Source organism: Gobius niger (genome assembly GCF_951799975.1).
Source record: "Gobius niger genome assembly, chromosome: 14".
NCBI classification, from domain to species: Eukaryota; Metazoa; Chordata; class Actinopteri; order Gobiiformes; family Gobiidae; genus Gobius; species Gobius niger.
This window is the reverse complement of record NC_136865.1, coordinates 321,776-343,299: the sequence shown is the minus strand read 5'-3', so window position 1 is coordinate 343,299 and position 21,524 is coordinate 321,776.

Genomic DNA, 21,524 nt, shown 5'->3' with positions numbered 1-21,524 from the left:
ATTTGAAAATAGAACACAAACGAGAGTTTGAAAATAGACCACAAAGAGTTTGAAAATTGAACACGAACAAGAGTTTGAAAATAGAACACGAACAAGAGTTTGAAAATAGAACACGAACGAGAGTTTGAAAATAGAACACGAACGACAGTTTGAAAATAGAACACGAACGAGAGTTTGAAAATAGAACACGAACGAGAGTTTGAAAATAGAACACGAAGGAGAGTTTGAAAATAGAACACGAATGAGAGTTTGAAAATAGAACACGAAGGAGAGTTTGAAAATAGAACACGAAGGAGAGTTTGAAAATAGAACATGAACGAGAGTTTGAAAATAGAACACGAAGGAGAGTTTGAAAATAGAACACGAACAAGAGTTTGAAAATAGAACACGAAGGAAAGTTTGAAAATAGAACACGAACGAGAGTTTGAAAATAGAACAAGAGTTTGAAAATAGAACACGAACGAGAGTTTGAAAATAGAACAAGAGTTTGAAAATAGAACACGAACGAGAGTTTGAAAATAGAACACGAACAAGAGTTTGAAAATAGAACACGAACAAGAGTTTGAAAATAGAACACGAACGAGAGTTTGAAAATAGAACACGAAGGAGAGTTTGAAAATAGAACACGAAGGAGAGTTTGAAAATAGAACACGAACGAGAGTTTGAAAATAGAACACGAAGGAGAGTTTGAAAATAGAACACGAAGGAGAGTTTGAAAATAGAACACGAACGAGAGTTTGAAAATAGAACACGAAGGAGAGTTTGAAAATAGAACACGAACGAGATTTGAAAATAGAACACGAATGAGTTTGAAAATAGAACACGAACGAGAGTTTGAAAATAGAACACGAACAAGATTTGAAAATAGAACACGAACAAGAGTTTGAAAATAGAACACGAACAAGAGTTTGAAAATAGAACACAAATGAGTTTGAAAATAGAACACAAATGAGTTTGAAAATAGGACACGAAGAGTTTGAAAATAGAACACGAAGGAGAGTTTGAAAATAGAACACTAACGAGAGTTTGAAAATAGAACACGAAGGAGAGTTTGAAAATAGAACACGAAGGAGACTTTCAAAATAAAACACGAAGGAGAGTTTGAAAATAGAACACGAACGAGAGTTTGAAAATAGAACACGAATGAGTTTGAAAATAGAACACGAACAAGAGTTTGAAAATAGAACACGAACAAGAGTTTGAAAATAGAACACGAAGGAGAGTTTGAAAATAGAACACGAACGAGAGTTTGAAAATAGAACACAAAGAGTTTGAAAATAGGACAGGAACAAGATTTGAAAATAGAACACGAACGAGAGTTTGAAAATAGAACAAGAACGAGAGTTTGAAAATAGAACACAAAGAGTTTTAAAATAGAACAGGAAGAGTTTGAAAATAGAACACGAACGAGAGTTTGAAAATAGAACACGAACGAGAGTTTGAAAATAGAACACGAACGAGAGTTTGAAAATAGAAAACGAACAAGAGTTTGAAAATAGAATACGAACGAGAGTTTGAAAATAGAACACGAACAACAGTTTGAAAATAGAACACGAACGAGAGTTTGAAAATAGAACACGAACGAGAGTTTGAAAATAGAACACGAACGAGATTTGAAAATAGAACACGAACGAGAGTTTGAAAATAGAACACAAAGAGTTTGAAAATTGAACACGAACATGAGTTTGAAAATAGAACACGAACGAGAGTTTGAAAATAGAACACGAACGAGAGTTTGAAAATAGAACACGAACGAGAGTTTGAAAATAGAACACGAACAAGAGTTTGAAAATAGAACACGAACAACAGTTTGAAAATAGAACACGAAGGAAAGTTTGAAAATAGAACACGAACGAGATTTGAAAATAGAACACGAATGAGAGTTTGAAAATAGAACACAAAGAGTTTGAAAATTGAACACGAACAAGAGTTTGAAAATAGAACACGAACGAGAGTTTGAAAATAGAACACGAACGAGAGTTTGAAAATAGAACACGAACGAGAGTTTGAAAATAGAACACGAACAAGAGTTTGAAAATAAACACGAACGAGAGTTTGAAAATAGAACACGAACAACAGTTTGAAAATAGAACACAAACGAGAGTTTGAAAATAGAACACGAATGAGAGTTTGAAAATAGAACACGAAGGAGAGTTTGAAAATAGAACACGAAGGAGAGTTTGAAAATAGAACATGAACGAGAGTTTGAAAATAGAACACGAAGGAGAGTTTGAAAATAGAACACGAACAAGAGTTTGAAAATAGTACACGAAGGAAAGTTTGAAAATAGAACACGAACAAGATTTGAAAATAGAACACGAATGAGTTTGAAAATAGAACACGAACGAGAGTTTGAAAATAGAACACGAACAAGATTTGAAAATAGAACACGAACAAGATTTGAAAATAGAACACGAACGAGAGTTTGAAAATAGAACACGAACGAGAGTTGGAAAATAGAACACGAACGAGAGTTGGAAAATAGAACACGAACGAGAGTTTGAAAATAGAACAAGAGTTTGAAAATAGAACATGAACGAGAGTTTGAAAATAGAACACGAACAAGAGTTTGAAAATAGAACACGAACAAGAGTTTGAAAATAGAACACGAACGAGAGTTTGAAAATAGAACACGAAGGAGAGTTTGAAAATAGAACACGAAGGAGAGTTTGAAAATAGAACACGAACGAGAGTTTGAAAATAGAACACGAAGGAGAGTTTGAAAATAGAACACGAAGGAGAGTTTGAAAATAGAACACGAACGAGAGTTTGAAAATAGAACACGAAGGAGAGTTTGAAAATAGAACACGAACAAGAGTTTGAAAATAGAACACGAAGGAAAGTTTGAAAATAGAACACGAACGAGATTTGAAAATAGAACACGAATGAGTTTGAAAATAGAACACGAACGAGAGTTTGAAAATAGAACACAAATGAGTTTGAAAATAGAACACAAATGAGTTTGAAAATAGGACACGAAGAGTTTGAAAATAGAACACGAAGGAGAGTTTGAAAATAGAACACTAACGAGAGTTTGAAAATAGAACACGAAGGAGAGTTTGAAAATAGAACACGAAGGAGACTTTCAAAATAAAACACGAAGGAGAGTTTGAAAATAGAACACGAACGAGAGTTTGAAAATAGAACACGAATGAGTTTGAAAATAGAACACGAACAAGAGTTTGAAAATAGAACACGAACAAGAGTTTGAAAATAGAACACGAAGGAGAGTTTGAAAATAGAACACGAAGGAGAGTTTGAAAATAGAACACGAATGAGTTTGAAAATAGAACACGAACAAGAGTTTGAAAATAGAACACGAACGAGAGTTTGAAAATAGAACACAAAGAGTTTGAAAATAAAACACAAACGAGAGTTTGAAAATAGAACACGAACGAGAGTTTGAAAATAGAACACAAACAAGAGTTTGAAAATAGAACACAATGAGTTTGAAAATAGGACAGGAAGAGTTTGAAAATAGAACACGAACAAGATTTGAAAACAGAACACGAACGAGAGTTTGAAAATAGAACACAAAGAGTTTGAAAATAGGACAGGAACAAGATTTGAAAATAGAACACGAACGAGAGTTTGAAAATAGAACAAGAACGAGAGTTTGAAAATAGAACACAAAGAGTTTTAAAATAGAACAGGAAGAGTTTGAAAATAGAACACGAACGAGAGTTTGAAAATAGAACACGAACGAGAGTTTGAAAATAGAACACGAACGACAGTTTGAAAATAGAAAACGAACAAGAGTTTGAAAATAGAATACGAACGAGAGTTTGAAAATAGAACACGAACAACAGTTTGAAAATAGAACACGAACGAGAGTTTGAAAATAGAACACGAACGAGAGTTTGAAAATAGAACACGAACGAGATTTGAAAATAGAACACGAACGAGAGTTTGAAAATAGAACACAAAGAGTTTGAAAATTGAACACGAACATGAGTTTGAAAATAGAACACGAACGAGAGTTTGAAAATAGAACACGAACGAGAGTTTGAAAATAGAACACGAACGAGAGTTTGAAAATAGAACACGAACAAGAGTTTGAAAATAGAACACGAACAACAGTTTGAAAATAGAACACGAAGGAAAGTTTGAAAATAGAACACGAACGAGATTTGAAAATAGAACACGAATGAGAGTTTGAAAATAGAACACAAAGAGTTTGAAAATTGAACACGAACAAGAGTTTGAAAATAGAACACGAACGAGAGTTTGAAAATAGAACACGAACGAGAGTTTGAAAATAGAACACGAACGAGAGTTTGAAAATAGAACACGAACGAGAGTTTGAAAATAGAACACGAACAAGAGTTTGAAAATAAACACGAACGAGAGTTTGAAAATAGAACACGAACAAGAGTTTGAAAATAGAACACGAAGGAAAGTTTGAAAATAGAACACGAACAAGATTTGAAAATAGAACACGAATGAGTTTGAAAATAGAACACGAACGAGAGTTTGAAAATAGAACACGAACAAGATTTGAAAATAGAACACGAACAAGATTTGAAAATAGAACACGAACGAGAGTTTGAAAATAGAACACGAACGAGAGTTTGAAAATAGAACACGAACAAGAGTTTGAAAATAGAACACGAACGAGAGTTTGAAAATAGAACACGAACAACAGTTTGAAAATAGAACACAAACGAGAGTTTGAAAATAGAACACGAATGAGAGTTTGAAAATAGAACACGAAGGAGAGTTTGAAAATAGAACACGAACAAGAGTTTGAAAATAGAACACGAAGGAAAGTTTGAAAATAGAACACGAACAAGAGTTTGAAAATAGAACACGAACGAGAGTTTGAAAATAGAACAAGAGTTTGAAAATAGAACACGAACGAGAGTTTGAAAATAGAACACGAACAAGATTTGAAAATAGAACACGAACAAGAGTTTGAAAATAGAACACGAACAAGAGTTTGAAAATAGAACACAAATGAGTTTGAAAATAGAACACAAATGAGTTTGAAAATAGGACACGAAGAGTTTGAAAATAGAACACGAAGGAGAGTTTGAAAATAGAACACTAACGAGAGTTTGAAAATAGAACACGAAGGAGAGTTTGAAAATAGAACACGAAGGAGACTTTCAAAATAAAACACGGAGAGTTTGAAAATAGAACACGAACGAGAGTTTGAAAATAGAACACGAATGAGTTTGAAAATAGAACACGAACAAGAGTTTGAAAATAGAACACGAACAAGAGTTTGAAAATAGAACACGAAGGAGAGTTTGAAAATAGAACACGAACGAGAGTTTGAAAATAGAACACAAAGAGTTTGAAAATAGGACAGGAAGAGTTTGAAAATAGGACAGGAAGAGTTTGAAAATAGAACACGAACGAGAGTTTGAAAATAGAACACAAAGAGTTTGAAAATAGGACAGGAACAAGATTTGAAAATAGAACACGAACGAGAGTTTGAAAATAGAACACGAACGAGAGTTTGAAAATAGAACACAAAGAGTTTTAAAATAGAACAGGAAGAGTTTGAAAAAAGAACACGAACGAGAGTTTGAAAATAGAACACGAACGAGAGTTTGAAAATAGAACACGAACGAGAGTTTGAAAATAGAACACAAACAAGATTTGAAAAAAGAACACGAACGAGATTTGAAAATAGAACACGAACGAGAGTTTGAAAATAGAACACGAAGGAGAGTTTGAAAATAGAACACGAACGAGAGTTTGAAAATAGAACACGAACAAGAGTTTGAAAATAGAACACGAACGAGAGTTTGAAAATAGAACACGAACAAGAGTTTGAAAATAGAACACGAACAAGAGTTTGAAAATAGAACACGAACGAGAGTTTGAAAATAGAACACGAACGAGAGTTTGAAAATAGAACACGAAGGAGAGTTTGAAAATAGAACACGAACGAGAGTTTGAAAATAGAACACGAAGGAGATTTTGAAAATAGAACACGAACGAGAGTTTGAAAATAGAACACGAACGAGAGTTTGAAAATAGACCACAAATAGTTTGAAAATTGAACATGAACAAGAGTTTGAAAATAGAACACGAACGAGAGTTTGAAAATAGAACACGAACGAGAGTTTGAAAATAGAAAACGAACAAGAGTTTGAAAATAGAACACGAACAAGAGTTTGAAAATAGAACACGAACGAGAGTTTGAAAATAGAACACGAAGGAGAGTTTGAAAATAGAACACGAAGGAGAGTTTGAAAATAGAACACGAAGGAGAGTTTGAAAATAGAACACGAAGGAGAGTTTGAAAATAGAACACGAACGAGAGTTTGAAAATAGAACACGAACGAGAGTTTGAAAATAGAACACGAACGAGAGTTTGAAAATAGAACACGAACGAGAGTTTGAAAATAGAACACGAACGAGAGTTTGAAAATAGAACACGAACGAGAGTTTGAAAATAGAACACGAAGGAAAGTTTGAAAAAGGAACACGAACGAGATTTGAAAATAGAACACGAACGAGATTTGAAAATAGAACACAAACGAGAGTTTGAAAATAGACCACAAAGAGTTTGAAAATTGAACACGAACAAGAGTTTGAAAATAGAACACGAACGAGAGTTTGAAAATAGAACACGAACGAGAGTTTGAAAATAGAACACGAACAAGAGTTTGAAAATAGAACACGAACGAGAGTTTGAAAATAGAACACGAACGACAGTTTGAAAATAGAACACGAACGAGAGTTTGAAAATAGAACACGAACGAGAGTTTGAAAATAGAACACGAAGGAGAGTTTGAAAATAGAACACGAATGAGAGTTTGAAAATAGAACACGAAGGAGAGTTTGAAAATAGAACACGAAGGAGAGTTTGAAAATAGAACATGAACGAGAGTTTGAAAATAGAACACGAAGGAGAGTTTGAAAATAGAACACGAACAAGAGTTTGAAAATAGAACACGAAGGAAAGTTTGAAAATAGAACACGAACGAGAGTTTGAAAATAGAACAAGAGTTTGAAAATAGAACACGAACGAGAGTTTGAAAATAGAACAAGAGTTTGAAAATAGAACACGAACGAGAGTTTGAAAATAGAACACGAACAAGAGTTTGAAAATAGAACACGAACAAGAGTTTGAAAATAGAACACGAACGAGAGTTTGAAAATAGAACACGAAGGAGAGTTTGAAAATAGAACACGAAGGAGAGTTTGAAAATAGAACACGAACGAGAGTTTGAAAATAGAACACGAAGGAGAGTTTGAAAATAGAACACGAAGGAGAGTTTGAAAATAGAACACGAACGAGAGTTTGAAAATAGAACACGAAGGAGAGTTTGAAAATAGAACACGAACGAGATTTGAAAATAGAACACGAATGAGTTTGAAAATAGAACACGAACGAGAGTTTGAAAATAGAACACGAACAAGATTTGAAAATAGAACACGAACAAGAGTTTGAAAATAGAACACGAACAAGAGTTTGAAAATAGAACACAAATGAGTTTGAAAATAGAACACAAATGAGTTTGAAAATAGGACACGAAGAGTTTGAAAATAGAACACGAAGGAGAGTTTGAAAATAGAACACTAACGAGAGTTTGAAAATAGAACACGAAGGAGAGTTTGAAAATAGAACACGAAGGAGACTTTCAAAATAAAACACGAAGGAGAGTTTGAAAATAGAACACGAACGAGAGTTTGAAAATAGAACACGAATGAGTTTGAAAATAGAACACGAACAAGAGTTTGAAAATAGAACACGAACAAGAGTTTGAAAATAGAACACGAAGGAGAGTTTGAAAATAGAACACGAACGAGAGTTTGAAAATAGAACACAAAGAGTTTGAAAATAGGACAGGAACAAGATTTGAAAATAGAACACGAACGAGAGTTTGAAAATAGAACAAGAACGAGAGTTTGAAAATAGAACACAAAGAGTTTTAAAATAGAACAGGAAGAGTTTGAAAATAGAACACGAACGAGAGTTTGAAAATAGAACACGAACGAGAGTTTGAAAATAGAACACGAACGAGAGTTTGAAAATAGAAAACGAACAAGAGTTTGAAAATAGAATACGAACGAGAGTTTGAAAATAGAACACGAACAACAGTTTGAAAATAGAACACGAACGAGAGTTTGAAAATAGAACACGAACGAGAGTTTGAAAATAGAACACGAACGAGATTTGAAAATAGAACACGAACGAGAGTTTGAAAATAGAACACAAAGAGTTTGAAAATTGAACACGAACATGAGTTTGAAAATAGAACACGAACGAGAGTTTGAAAATAGAACACGAACGAGAGTTTGAAAATAGAACACGAACGAGAGTTTGAAAATAGAACACGAACAAGAGTTTGAAAATAGAACACGAACAACAGTTTGAAAATAGAACACGAAGGAAAGTTTGAAAATAGAACACGAACGAGATTTGAAAATAGAACACGAATGAGAGTTTGAAAATAGAACACAAAGAGTTTGAAAATTGAACACGAACAAGAGTTTGAAAATAGAACACGAACGAGAGTTTGAAAATAGAACACGAACGAGAGTTTGAAAATAGAACACGAACGAGAGTTTGAAAATAGAACACGAACAAGAGTTTGAAAATAAACACGAACGAGAGTTTGAAAATAGAACACGAACAACAGTTTGAAAATAGAACACAAACGAGAGTTTGAAAATAGAACACGAATGAGAGTTTGAAAATAGAACACGAAGGAGAGTTTGAAAATAGAACACGAAGGAGAGTTTGAAAATAGAACATGAACGAGAGTTTGAAAATAGAACACGAAGGAGAGTTTGAAAATAGAACACGAACAAGAGTTTGAAAATAGAACACGAAGGAAAGTTTGAAAATAGAACACGAACAAGATTTGAAAATAGAACACGAATGAGTTTGAAAATAGAACACGAACGAGAGTTTGAAAATAGAACACGAACAAGATTTGAAAATAGAACACGAACAAGATTTGAAAATAGAACACGAACGAGAGTTTGAAAATAGAACACGAACGAGAGTTGGAAAATAGAACACGAACGAGAGTTGGAAAATAGAACACGAACGAGAGTTTGAAAATAGAACAAGAGTTTGAAAATAGAACATGAACGAGAGTTTGAAAATAGAACACGAACAAGAGTTTGAAAATAGAACACGAACAAGAGTTTGAAAATAGAACACGAACGAGAGTTTGAAAATAGAACACGAAGGAGAGTTTGAAAATAGAACACGAAGGAGAGTTTGAAAATAGAACACGAACGAGAGTTTGAAAATAGAACACGAAGGAGAGTTTGAAAATAGAACACGAAGGAGAGTTTGAAAATAGAACACGAACGAGAGTTTGAAAATAGAACACGAAGGAGAGTTTGAAAATAGAACACGAACAAGAGTTTGAAAATAGAACACGAAGGAAAGTTTGAAAATAGAACACGAACGAGATTTGAAAATAGAACACGAATGAGTTTGAAAATAGAACACGAACGAGAGTTTGAAAATAGAACACAAATGAGTTTGAAAATAGAACACAAATGAGTTTGAAAATAGGACACGAAGAGTTTGAAAATAGAACACGAAGGAGAGTTTGAAAATAGAACACTAACGAGAGTTTGAAAATAGAACACGAAGGAGAGTTTGAAAATAGAACACGAAGGAGACTTTCAAAATAAAACACGAAGGAGAGTTTGAAAATAGAACACGAACGAGAGTTTGAAAATAGAACACGAATGAGTTTGAAAATAGAACACGAACAAGAGTTTGAAAATAGAACACGAACAAGAGTTTGAAAATAGAACACGAAGGAGAGTTTGAAAATAGAACACGAAGGAGAGTTTGAAAATAGAACACGAATGAGTTTGAAAATAGAACACGAACAAGAGTTTGAAAATAGAACACGAACGAGAGTTTGAAAATAGAACACAAAGAGTTTGAAAATAAAACACAAACGAGAGTTTGAAAATAGAACACGAACGAGAGTTTGAAAATAGAACACAAACAAGAGTTTGAAAATAGAACACAATGAGTTTGAAAATAGGACAGGAAGAGTTTGAAAATAGAACACGAACGAGATTTGAAAACAGAACACGAACGAGAGTTTGAAAATAGAACACAAAGAGTTTGAAAATAGGACAGGAACAAGATTTGAAAATAGAACACGAACGAGAGTTTGAAAATAGAACAAGAACGAGAGTTTGAAAATAGAACACAAAGAGTTTTAAAATAGAACAGGAAGAGTTTGAAAATAGAACACGAACGAGAGTTTGAAAATAGAACACGAACGAGAGTTTGAAAATAGAACACGAACGACAGTTTGAAAATAGAAAACGAACAAGAGTTTGAAAATAGAATACGAACGAGAGTTTGAAAATAGAACACGAACAACAGTTTGAAAATAGAACACGAACGAGAGTTTGAAAATAGAACACGAACGAGAGTTTGAAAATAGAACACGAACGAGATTTGAAAATAGAACACGAACGAGAGTTTGAAAATAGAACACAAAGAGTTTGAAAATTGAACACGAACATGAGTTTGAAAATAGAACACGAACGAGAGTTTGAAAATAGAACACGAACGAGAGTTTGAAAATAGAACACGAACGAGAGTTTGAAAATAGAACACGAACAAGAGTTTGAAAATAGAACACGAACAACAGTTTGAAAATAGAACACGAAGGAAAGTTTGAAAATAGAACACGAACGAGATTTGAAAATAGAACACGAATGAGAGTTTGAAAATAGAACACAAAGAGTTTGAAAATTGAACACGAACAAGAGTTTGAAAATAGAACACGAACGAGAGTTTGAAAATAGAACACGAACGAGAGTTTGAAAATAGAACACGAACGAGAGTTTGAAAATAGAACACGAACAAGAGTTTGAAAATAAACACGAACGAGAGTTTGAAAATAGAACACGAACAAGAGTTTGAAAATAGAACACGAAGGAAAGTTTGAAAATAGAACACGAACAAGATTTGAAAATAGAACACGAATGAGTTTGAAAATAGAACACGAACGAGAGTTTGAAAATAGAACACGAACAAGATTTGAAAATAGAACACGAACAAGATTTGAAAATAGAACACGAACGAGAGTTTGAAAATAGAACACGAACGAGAGTTTGAAAATAGAACACGAACAAGAGTTTGAAAATAGAACACGAACGAGAGTTTGAAAATAGAACACGAACAACAGTTTGAAAATAGAACACAAACGAGAGTTTGAAAATAGAACACGAATGAGAGTTTGAAAATAGAACACGAAGGAGAGTTTGAAAATAGAACACGAACAAGAGTTTGAAAATAGAACACGAAGGAAAGTTTGAAAATAGAACACGAACAAGAGTTTGAAAATAGAACACGAACGAGAGTTTGAAAATAGAACAAGAGTTTGAAAATAGAACACGAACGAGAGTTTGAAAATAGAACACGAACAAGATTTGAAAATAGAACACGAACAAGAGTTTGAAAATAGAACACGAACAAGAGTTTGAAAATAGAACACAAATGAGTTTGAAAATAGAACACAAATGAGTTTGAAAATAGGACACGAAGAGTTTGAAAATAGAACACGAAGGAGAGTTTGAAAATAGAACACTAACGAGAGTTTGAAAATAGAACACGAAGGAGAGTTTGAAAATAGAACACGAAGGAGACTTTCAAAATAAAACACGGAGAGTTTGAAAATAGAACACGAACGAGAGTTTGAAAATAGAACACGAATGAGTTTGAAAATAGAACACGAACAAGAGTTTGAAAATAGAACACGAACAAGAGTTTGAAAATAGAACACGAAGGAGAGTTTGAAAATAGAACACGAACGAGAGTTTGAAAATAGAACACAAAGAGTTTGAAAATAGGACAGGAAGAGTTTGAAAATAGGACAGGAAGAGTTTGAAAATAGAACACGAACGAGAGTTTGAAAATAGAACACAAAGAGTTTGAAAATAGGACAGGAACAAGATTTGAAAATAGAACACGAACGAGAGTTTGAAAATAGAACACGAACGAGAGTTTGAAAATAGAACACAAAGAGTTTTAAAATAGAACAGGAAGAGTTTGAAAAAAGAACACGAACGAGAGTTTGAAAATAGAACACGAACGAGAGTTTGAAAATAGAACACGAACGAGAGTTTGAAAATAGAACACAAACAAGATTTGAAAAAAGAACACGAACGAGATTTGAAAATAGAACACGAACGAGAGTTTGAAAATAGAACACGAAGGAGAGTTTGAAAATAGAACACGAACGAGAGTTTGAAAATAGAACACGAACAAGAGTTTGAAAATAGAACACGAACGAGAGTTTGAAAATAGAACACAAAGAGTTTGAAAATAAAACACAAACGAGAGTTTGAAAATAGAACACGAACGAGAGTTTGAAAATAGAACACAAACAAGAGTTTGAAAATAGAACACAATGAGTTTGAAAATAGGACAGGAAGAGTTTGAAAATAGAACACGAACGAGATTTGAAAACAGAACACGAACGAGAGTTTGAAAATAGAACACAAAGAGTTTGAAAATAGGACAGGAACAAGATTTGAAAATAGAACACGAACGAGAGTTTGAAAATAGAACAAGAACGAGAGTTTGAAAATAGAACACAAAGAGTTTTAAAATAGAACAGGAAGAGTTTGAAAATAGAACACGAACGAGAGTTTGAAAATAGAACACGAACGAGAGTTTGAAAATAGAACACGAACGACAGTTTGAAAATAGAAAACGAACAAGAGTTTGAAAATAGAATACGAACGAGAGTTTGAAAATAGAACACGAACAACAGTTTGAAAATAGAACACGAACGAGAGTTTGAAAATAGAACACGAACGAGAGTTTGAAAATAGAACACGAACGAGATTTGAAAATAGAACACGAACGAGAGTTTGAAAATAGAACACAAAGAGTTTGAAAATTGAACACGAACATGAGTTTGAAAATAGAACACGAACGAGAGTTTGAAAATAGAACACGAACGAGAGTTTGAAAATAGAACACGAACGAGAGTTTGAAAATAGAACACGAACAAGAGTTTGAAAATAGAACACGAACAACAGTTTGAAAATAGAACACGAAGGAAAGTTTGAAAATAGAACACGAACGAGATTTGAAAATAGAACACGAATGAGAGTTTGAAAATAGAACACAAAGAGTTTGAAAATTGAACACGAACAAGAGTTTGAAAATAGAACACGAACGAGAGTTTGAAAATAGAACACGAACGAGAGTTTGAAAATAGAACACGAACGAGAGTTTGAAAATAGAACACGAACGAGAGTTTGAAAATAGAACACGAACAAGAGTTTGAAAATAAACACGAACGAGAGTTTGAAAATAGAACACGAACAAGAGTTTGAAAATAGAACACGAAGGAAAGTTTGAAAATAGAACACGAACAAGATTTGAAAATAGAACACGAATGAGTTTGAAAATAGAACACGAACGAGAGTTTGAAAATAGAACACGAACAAGATTTGAAAATAGAACACGAACAAGATTTGAAAATAGAACACGAACGAGAGTTTGAAAATAGAACACGAACGAGAGTTTGAAAATAGAACACGAACAAGAGTTTGAAAATAGAACACGAACGAGAGTTTGAAAATAGAACACGAACAACAGTTTGAAAATAGAACACAAACGAGAGTTTGAAAATAGAACACGAATGAGAGTTTGAAAATAGAACACGAAGGAGAGTTTGAAAATAGAACACGAACAAGAGTTTGAAAATAGAACACGAAGGAAAGTTTGAAAATAGAACACGAACAAGAGTTTGAAAATAGAACACGAACGAGAGTTTGAAAATAGAACAAGAGTTTGAAAATAGAACACGAACGAGAGTTTGAAAATAGAACACGAACAAGATTTGAAAATAGAACACGAACAAGAGTTTGAAAATAGAACACGAACAAGAGTTTGAAAATAGAACACAAATGAGTTTGAAAATAGAACACAAATGAGTTTGAAAATAGGACACGAAGAGTTTGAAAATAGAACACGAAGGAGAGTTTGAAAATAGAACACTAACGAGAGTTTGAAAATAGAACACGAAGGAGAGTTTGAAAATAGAACACGAAGGAGACTTTCAAAATAAAACACGGAGAGTTTGAAAATAGGACAGGAACAAGATTTGAAAATAGAACACGAACGAGAGTTTGAAAATAGAACACGAACGAGAGTTTGAAAATAGAACACAAAGAGTTTTAAAATAGAACAGGAAGAGTTTGAAAAAAGAACACGAACGAGAGTTTGAAAATAGAACACGAACGAGAGTTTGAAAATAGAACACGAACGAGAGTTTGAAAATAGAACACAAACAAGATTTGAAAAAAGAACACGAACGAGATTTGAAAATAGAACACGAACGAGAGTTTGAAAATAGAACACGAAGGAGAGTTTGAAAATAGAACACGAACGAGAGTTTGAAAATAGAACACGAACAAGAGTTTGAAAATAGAACACGAACGAGAGTTTGAAAATAGAACACGAACAAGAGTTTGAAAATAGAACACGAACAAGAGTTTGAAAATAGAACACGAACGAGAGTTTGAAAATAGAACACGAACGAGAGTTTGAAAATAGAACACGAAGGAGAGTTTGAAAATAGAACACGAACGAGAGTTTGAAAATAGAACACGAAGGAGATTTTGAAAATAGAACACGAACGAGAGTTTGAAAATAGAACACGAACGAGAGTTTGAAAATAGACCACAAATAGTTTGAAAATTGAACACGAACAAGAGTTTGAAAATAGAACACGAACGAGAGTTTGAAAATAGAACACGAACGAGAGTTTGAAAATAGAAAACGAACAAGAGTTTGAAAATAGAATACGAACGAGAGTTTGAAAATAGAACACGAACAACAGTTTGAAAATAGAACACGAACGAGAGTTTGAAAATAGAACACGAACGAGAGTTTGAAAATAGAAAACGAACGAGAGTTTGAAAATAGAACACGAAGGAGAGTTTGAAAATAGAACACGAAGGAGAGTTTGAAAATAGAACACGAAGGAAAGTTTGAAAATAGAACACGAACGAGATTTGAAAATAGAACACGAACGAGAGTTTGAAAATAGAACACAAAGAGTTTGAAAATTGAACACGAACAAGAGTTTGAAAATAGAACACGAACGAGAGTTTGAAAATAGAACACGAACGAGAGTTTGAAAATAGAACACGAACGAGAGTTTGAAAATAGAACACGAACAAGAGTTTGAAAATAGAACACGAACAACAGTTTGAAAATAGAACACGAAGGAAAGTTTGAAAATAGAACACGAACGAGATTTGAAAATAGAACACGAACGAGAGTTTGAAAATAGAACACAAAGAGTTTGAAAATTGAACACGAACAAGAGTTTGAAAATAGAACACGAACGAGAGTTTGAAAATAGAACACGAACGAGAGTTTGAAAATAGAACACGAACGAGAGTTTGAAAATAGAACACAAACGAGAGTTTGAAAATAGAACACGAATGAGAGTTTGAAAATAGAACACGAAGGAGAGTTTGAAAATAGAACATGAACGAGAGTTTGAAAATAGAACACGAACGAGAGTTTGAAAATAGAACACAAACGAGAGTTTGAAAATAGAACACGAATGAGAGTTTGAAAATAGAACACGAAGGAGAGTTTGAAAATAGAACATGAACGAGAGTTTGAAAATAGAACACGAACGAGAGTTTGAAAATAGAACACGAACGAGAGTTTGAAAATAGAACACGAACGAGAGTTTGAAAATAGAACAAGAGTTTGAAAATAGAACACGAACGAGAGTTTGAAAATAGAACACGAACAAGAGTTTGAAAATAGAACACGAACCTGAGTTTGAAAATAGAACACGAACGAGAGTTTGAAAATAGAACACGAAGGAGAGTTTGAAAATAGAACACGAAGGAGAGTTTGAAAATAGAACACGAAGGAGAGTTTGAAAATAGAACACGAAGGAGAGTTTGAAAATAGAACACGAAGGAGAGTTTGAAAATAGAACACGAAGGAGAGTTTGAAAATAGAACACGAAGGAGAGTTTGAAAATACAACACGAACGAGAGTTTGAAAATAGAACACGAAGGAGAGTTTGAAAATAGAACACGAACAAGAGTTTGAAAATAGAACACGAAGGAAAGTTTGAAAATAGAACACAAACGAGATTTGAAAATAGAACACGAATGAGTTTGAAAATAGAACACGAACGAGAGTTTGAAAATAGAACACGAACAAGATTTGAAAATAGAACACGAACAAGAGTTTGAAAATAGAACACGAACAAGAGTTTGAAAATCGAACACAAATGAGTTTGAAAATAGAACACAAATGAGTTTGAAAATAGGACACGAAGGAGAGTTTGAAAATAGAACATGAAGGAGACTTTCAAAATAAAACACGAAGGAGAGTTTGAAAATAGAACACGAACGAGAGTTTGAAAATAGAACACGAATGAGTTTGAAAATAGAACACGAACAAGAGTTTGAAAATAGAACACGAACAAAAGTTTGAAAATAGAACACGAAGGAGAGTTTGAAAATAGAACACGAAGGAGAGTTTGAAAATAGAACACGAACGAGAGTTTGAAAATAGAACACGAACGAGAGTTTGAAAATAGAACACGAACGACAGTTTGAAAATAGAAAACGAACAAGAGTTTGAAAATAGAATACGAACGAGAGTTTGAAAATAGAACACGAACAACAGTTTGAAAATAGAACACGAACGAGAGTTTGAAAATAGAACACGAACGAGAGTTTGAAAATAGAACACGAACGAGATTTGAAAATAGAACACGAACGAGAGTTTGAAAATAGAACACAAAGAGTTTGAAAATTGAACACGAACATGAGTTTGAAAATAGAACACGAACGAGAGTTTGAAAATAGAACACGAACGAGAGTTTGAAAATAGAACACGAACGAGAGTTTGAAAATAGAACACGAACGAGAGTTTGAAAATAGAACACGAACGAGATTTGAAAATAGAACACGAACGAGAGTTTGAAAATAGAACACAAAGAGTTTGAAAATTGAACACGAACATGAGTTTGAAAATAGAACACGAACGAGAGTTTGAAAATAGAACACGAACAAGAGTTTGAAAATAGAACACGAACGAGAGTTTGAAAATAGAACACGAACGAGAGTTTGAAAATAGAACACGAACGAGAGTTTGAAAATAGAACACGAACAAGAGTTTGAAAATAAACACGAACGAGAGTTTGAAAATAGAACACGAACAAGAGTTTGAAAATAGAACACGAAGGAAAGTTTGAAAATAGAACACGAACAAGATTTGAAAATAGAACACGAATGAGTTTGAAAATAGAACACGAACGAGAGTTTGAAAATAGAACACGAACAAGATTTGAAAATAGAACACGAACAAGATTTGAAAATAGAACACGAACGAGAGTTTGAAAATAGAACACGAACGAGAGTTTGAAAATAGAACACGAACAAGAGTTTGAAAATAGAACACGAACGAGAGTTTGAAAATAGAACACGAACAACAGTTTGAAAATAGAACACAAACGAGAGTTTGAAAATAGAACACGAATGAGAGTTTGAAAATAGAACACGAAGGAGAGTTTGAAAATAGAACACGAACAAGAGTTTGAAAATAGAACACGAACCTGAGTTTGAAAATAGAACACGAACGAGAGTTTGAAAATAGAACAAGAACGAGAGTTTGAAAATAGAACACAAAGAGTTTTAAAATAGAACAGGAAGAGTTTGAAAATAGAACACGAACGAGAGTTTGAAAATAGAACACGAACGAGAGTTTGAAAATAGAACACGAACGACAGTTTGAAAATAGAAAACGAACAAGAGTTTGAAAATAGAATACGAACGAGAGTTTGAAAATAGAACACGAACAACAGTTTGAAAATAGAACACGAACGAGAGTTTGAAAATAGAACACGAACGAGAGTTTGAAAATAGAACACGAACGAGATTTGAAAATAGAACACGAACGAGAGTTTGAAAATAGAACACAAAGAGTTTGAAAATTGAACACGAACATGAGTTTGAAAATAGAACACGAACGAGAGTTTGAAAATAGAACACGAACGAGAGTTTGAAAATAGAACACGAACGAGAGTTTGAAAATAGAACACGAACAAGAGTTTGAAAATAGAACACGAACAACAGTTTGAAAATAGAACACGAAGGAAAGTTTGAAAATAGAACACGAACGAGATTTGAAAATAGAACACGAATGAGAGTTTGAAAATAGAACACAAAGAGTTTGAAAATTGAACACGAACAAGAGTTTGAAAATAGAACACGAACGAGAGTTTGAAAATAGAACACGAACGAGAGTTTGAAAATAGAACACGAACGAGAGTTTGAAAATAGAACACGAACGAGAGTTTGAAAATAGAACACGAACAAGAGTTTGAAAATAAACACGAACGAGAGTTTGAAAATAGAACACGAACAAGAGTTTGAAAATAGAACACGAAGGAAAGTTTGAAAATAGAACACGAACAAGATTTGAAAATAGAACACGAATGAGTTTGAAAATAGAACACGAACGAGAGTTTGAAAATAGAACACGAACAAGATTTGAAAATAGAACACGAACAAGATTTGAAAATAGAACACGAACGAGAGTTTGAAAATAGAACACGAACGAGAGTTTGAAAATAGAACACGAACAAGAGTTTGAAAATAGAACACGAACGAGAGTTTGAAAATAGAACACGAACAACAGTTTGAAAATAGAACACAAACGAGAGTTTGAAAATAGAACACGAATGAGAGTTTGAAAATAGAACACGAAGGAGAGTTTGAAAATAGAACACGAACAAGAGTTTGAAAATAGAACACGAAGGAAAGTTTGAAAATAGAACACGAACAAGAGTTTGAAAATAGAACACGAACGAGAGTTTGAAAATAGAACAAGAGTTTGAAAATAGAACACGAACGAGAGTTTGAAAATAGAACACGAACAAGATTTGAAAATAGAACACGAACAAGAGTTTGAAAATAGAACACGAACAAGAGTTTGAAAATAGAACACAAATGAGTTTGAAAATAGAACACAAATGAGTTTGAAAATAGGACACGAAGAGTTTGAAAATAGAACACGAAGGAGAGTTTGAAAATAGAACACTAACGAGAGTTTGAAAATAGAACACGAAGGAGAGTTTGAAAATAGAACACGAAGGAGACTTTCAAAATAAAACACGGAGAGTTTGAAAATAGAACACGAACGAGAGTTTGAAAATAGAACACGAATGAGTTTGAAAATAGAACACGAACAAGAGTTTGAAAATAGAACACGAACAAGAGTTTGAAAATAGAACACGAAGGAGAGTTTGAAAATAGAACACGAACGAGAGTTTGAAAATAGAACACAAAGAGTTTGAAAATAGGACAGGAAGAGTTTGAAAATAGGACAGGAAGAGTTTGAAAATAGAACACGAACGAGAGTTTGAAAATAGAACACAAAGAGTTTGAAAATAGGACAGGAACAAGATTTGAAAATAGAACACGAACGAGAGTTTGAAAATAGAACACGAACGAGAGTTTGAAAATAGAACACAAAGAGTTTTAAAATAGAACAGGAAGAGTTTGAAAAAAGAACACGAACGAGAGTTTGAAAATAGAACACGAACGAGAGTTTGAAAATAGAACACGAACGAGAGTTTGAAAATAGAACACAAACAAGATTTGAAAAAAGAACACGAACGAGATTTGAAAATAGAACACGAACGAGAGTTTGAAAATAGAACACGAAGGAGAGTTTGAAAATAGAACACGAACGAGAGTTTGAAAATAGAACACGAACAAGAGTTTGAAAATAGAACACGAACGAGAGTTTGAAAATAGAACACGAACAAGAGTTTGAAAATAGAACACGAACAAGAGTTTGAAAATAGAACACGAACGAGAGTTTGAAAATAGAACACGAACGAGAGTTTGAAAATAGAACACGAAGGAGAGTTTGAAAATAGAACACGAACGAGAGTTTGAAAATAGAACACGAAGGAGATTTTGAAAATAGAACACGAACGAGAGTTTGAAAATAGAACACGAACGAGAGTTTGAAAATAGACCACAAATAGTTTGAAAATTGAACACGAACAAGAGTTTGAAAATAGAACACGAACGAGAGTTTGAAAATAGAACACGAACGAGAGTTTGAAAATAGAAAACGAACAAGAGTTTGAAAATAGAATACGAACGAGAGTTTGAAAATAGAACACGAACAACAGTTTGAAAATAGAACACGAACGAGAGTTTGAAAATAGAACACGAACGAGAGTTTGAAAATAGAAAACGAACGAGAGTTTGAAAATAGAACACGAAGGAGAGTTTGAAAATAGAACACGAAGGAGAGTTTGAAAATAGAACACGAAGGAAAGTTTGAAAATAGAACACGAACGAGATTTGAAAATAGAACACGAACGAGAGTTTGAAAATAGAACACAAAGAGTTTGAAAATTGAACACGAACAAGAGTTTGAAAATAGAACACGAACGAGAGTTTGAAAATAGAACACGAACGAGAGTTTGAAAATAGAACACGAACGAGAGTTTGAAAATAGAACACGAACAAGAGTTTGAAAATAGAACACGAACAACAGTTTGAAAATAGAACACGAAGGAAAGTTTGAAAATAGAACACGAACGAGATTTGAAAATAGAACACGAACGAGAGTTTGAAAATAGAACACAAAGAGTTTGAAAATTGAACACGAACAAGAGTTTGAAAATAGAACACGAACGAGAGTTTGAAAATAGAACACGAACGAGAGTTTGAAAATAGAACACGAACGAGAGTTTGAAAATAGAACACAAACGAGAGTTTGAAAATAGAACACGAATGAGAGTTTGAAAATAGAACACGAAGGAGAGTTTGAAAATAGAACATGAACGAGAGTTTGAAAATAGAACACGAACGAGAGTTTGAAAATAGAACACAAACGAGAGTTTGAAAATAGAACACGAATGAGAGTTTGAAAATAGAACACGAAGGAGAGTTTGAAAATAGAACATGAACGAGAGTTTGAAAATAGAACACGAACGAGAGTTTGAAAATAGAACACGAACGAGAGTTTGAAAATAGAACACGAACGAGAGTTTGAAAATAGAACAAGAGTTTGAAAATAGAACACGAACGAGAGTTTGAAAATAGAACACGAACAAGAGTTTGAAAATAGAACACGAACCTGAGTTTGAAAATAGAACACGAACGAGAGTTTGAAAATAGAACACGAAGGAGAGTTTGAAAATAGAACACGAAGGAGAGTTTGAAAATAGAACACGAAGGAGAGTTTGAAAATAGAACACGAAGGAGAGTTTGAAAATAGAACACGAAGGAGAGTTTGAAAATAGAACACGAAGGAGAGTTTGAAAATAGAACACGAAGGAGAGTTTGAAAATACAACACGAACGAGAGTTTGAAAATAGAACACGAAGGAGAGTTTGAAAATAGAACACGAACAAGAGTTTGAAAATAGAACACGAAGGAAAGTTTGAAAATAGAACACAAACGAGATTTGAAAATAGAACACGAATGAGTTTGAAAATAGAACACGAACGAGAGTTTGAAAATAGAACACGAACAAGATT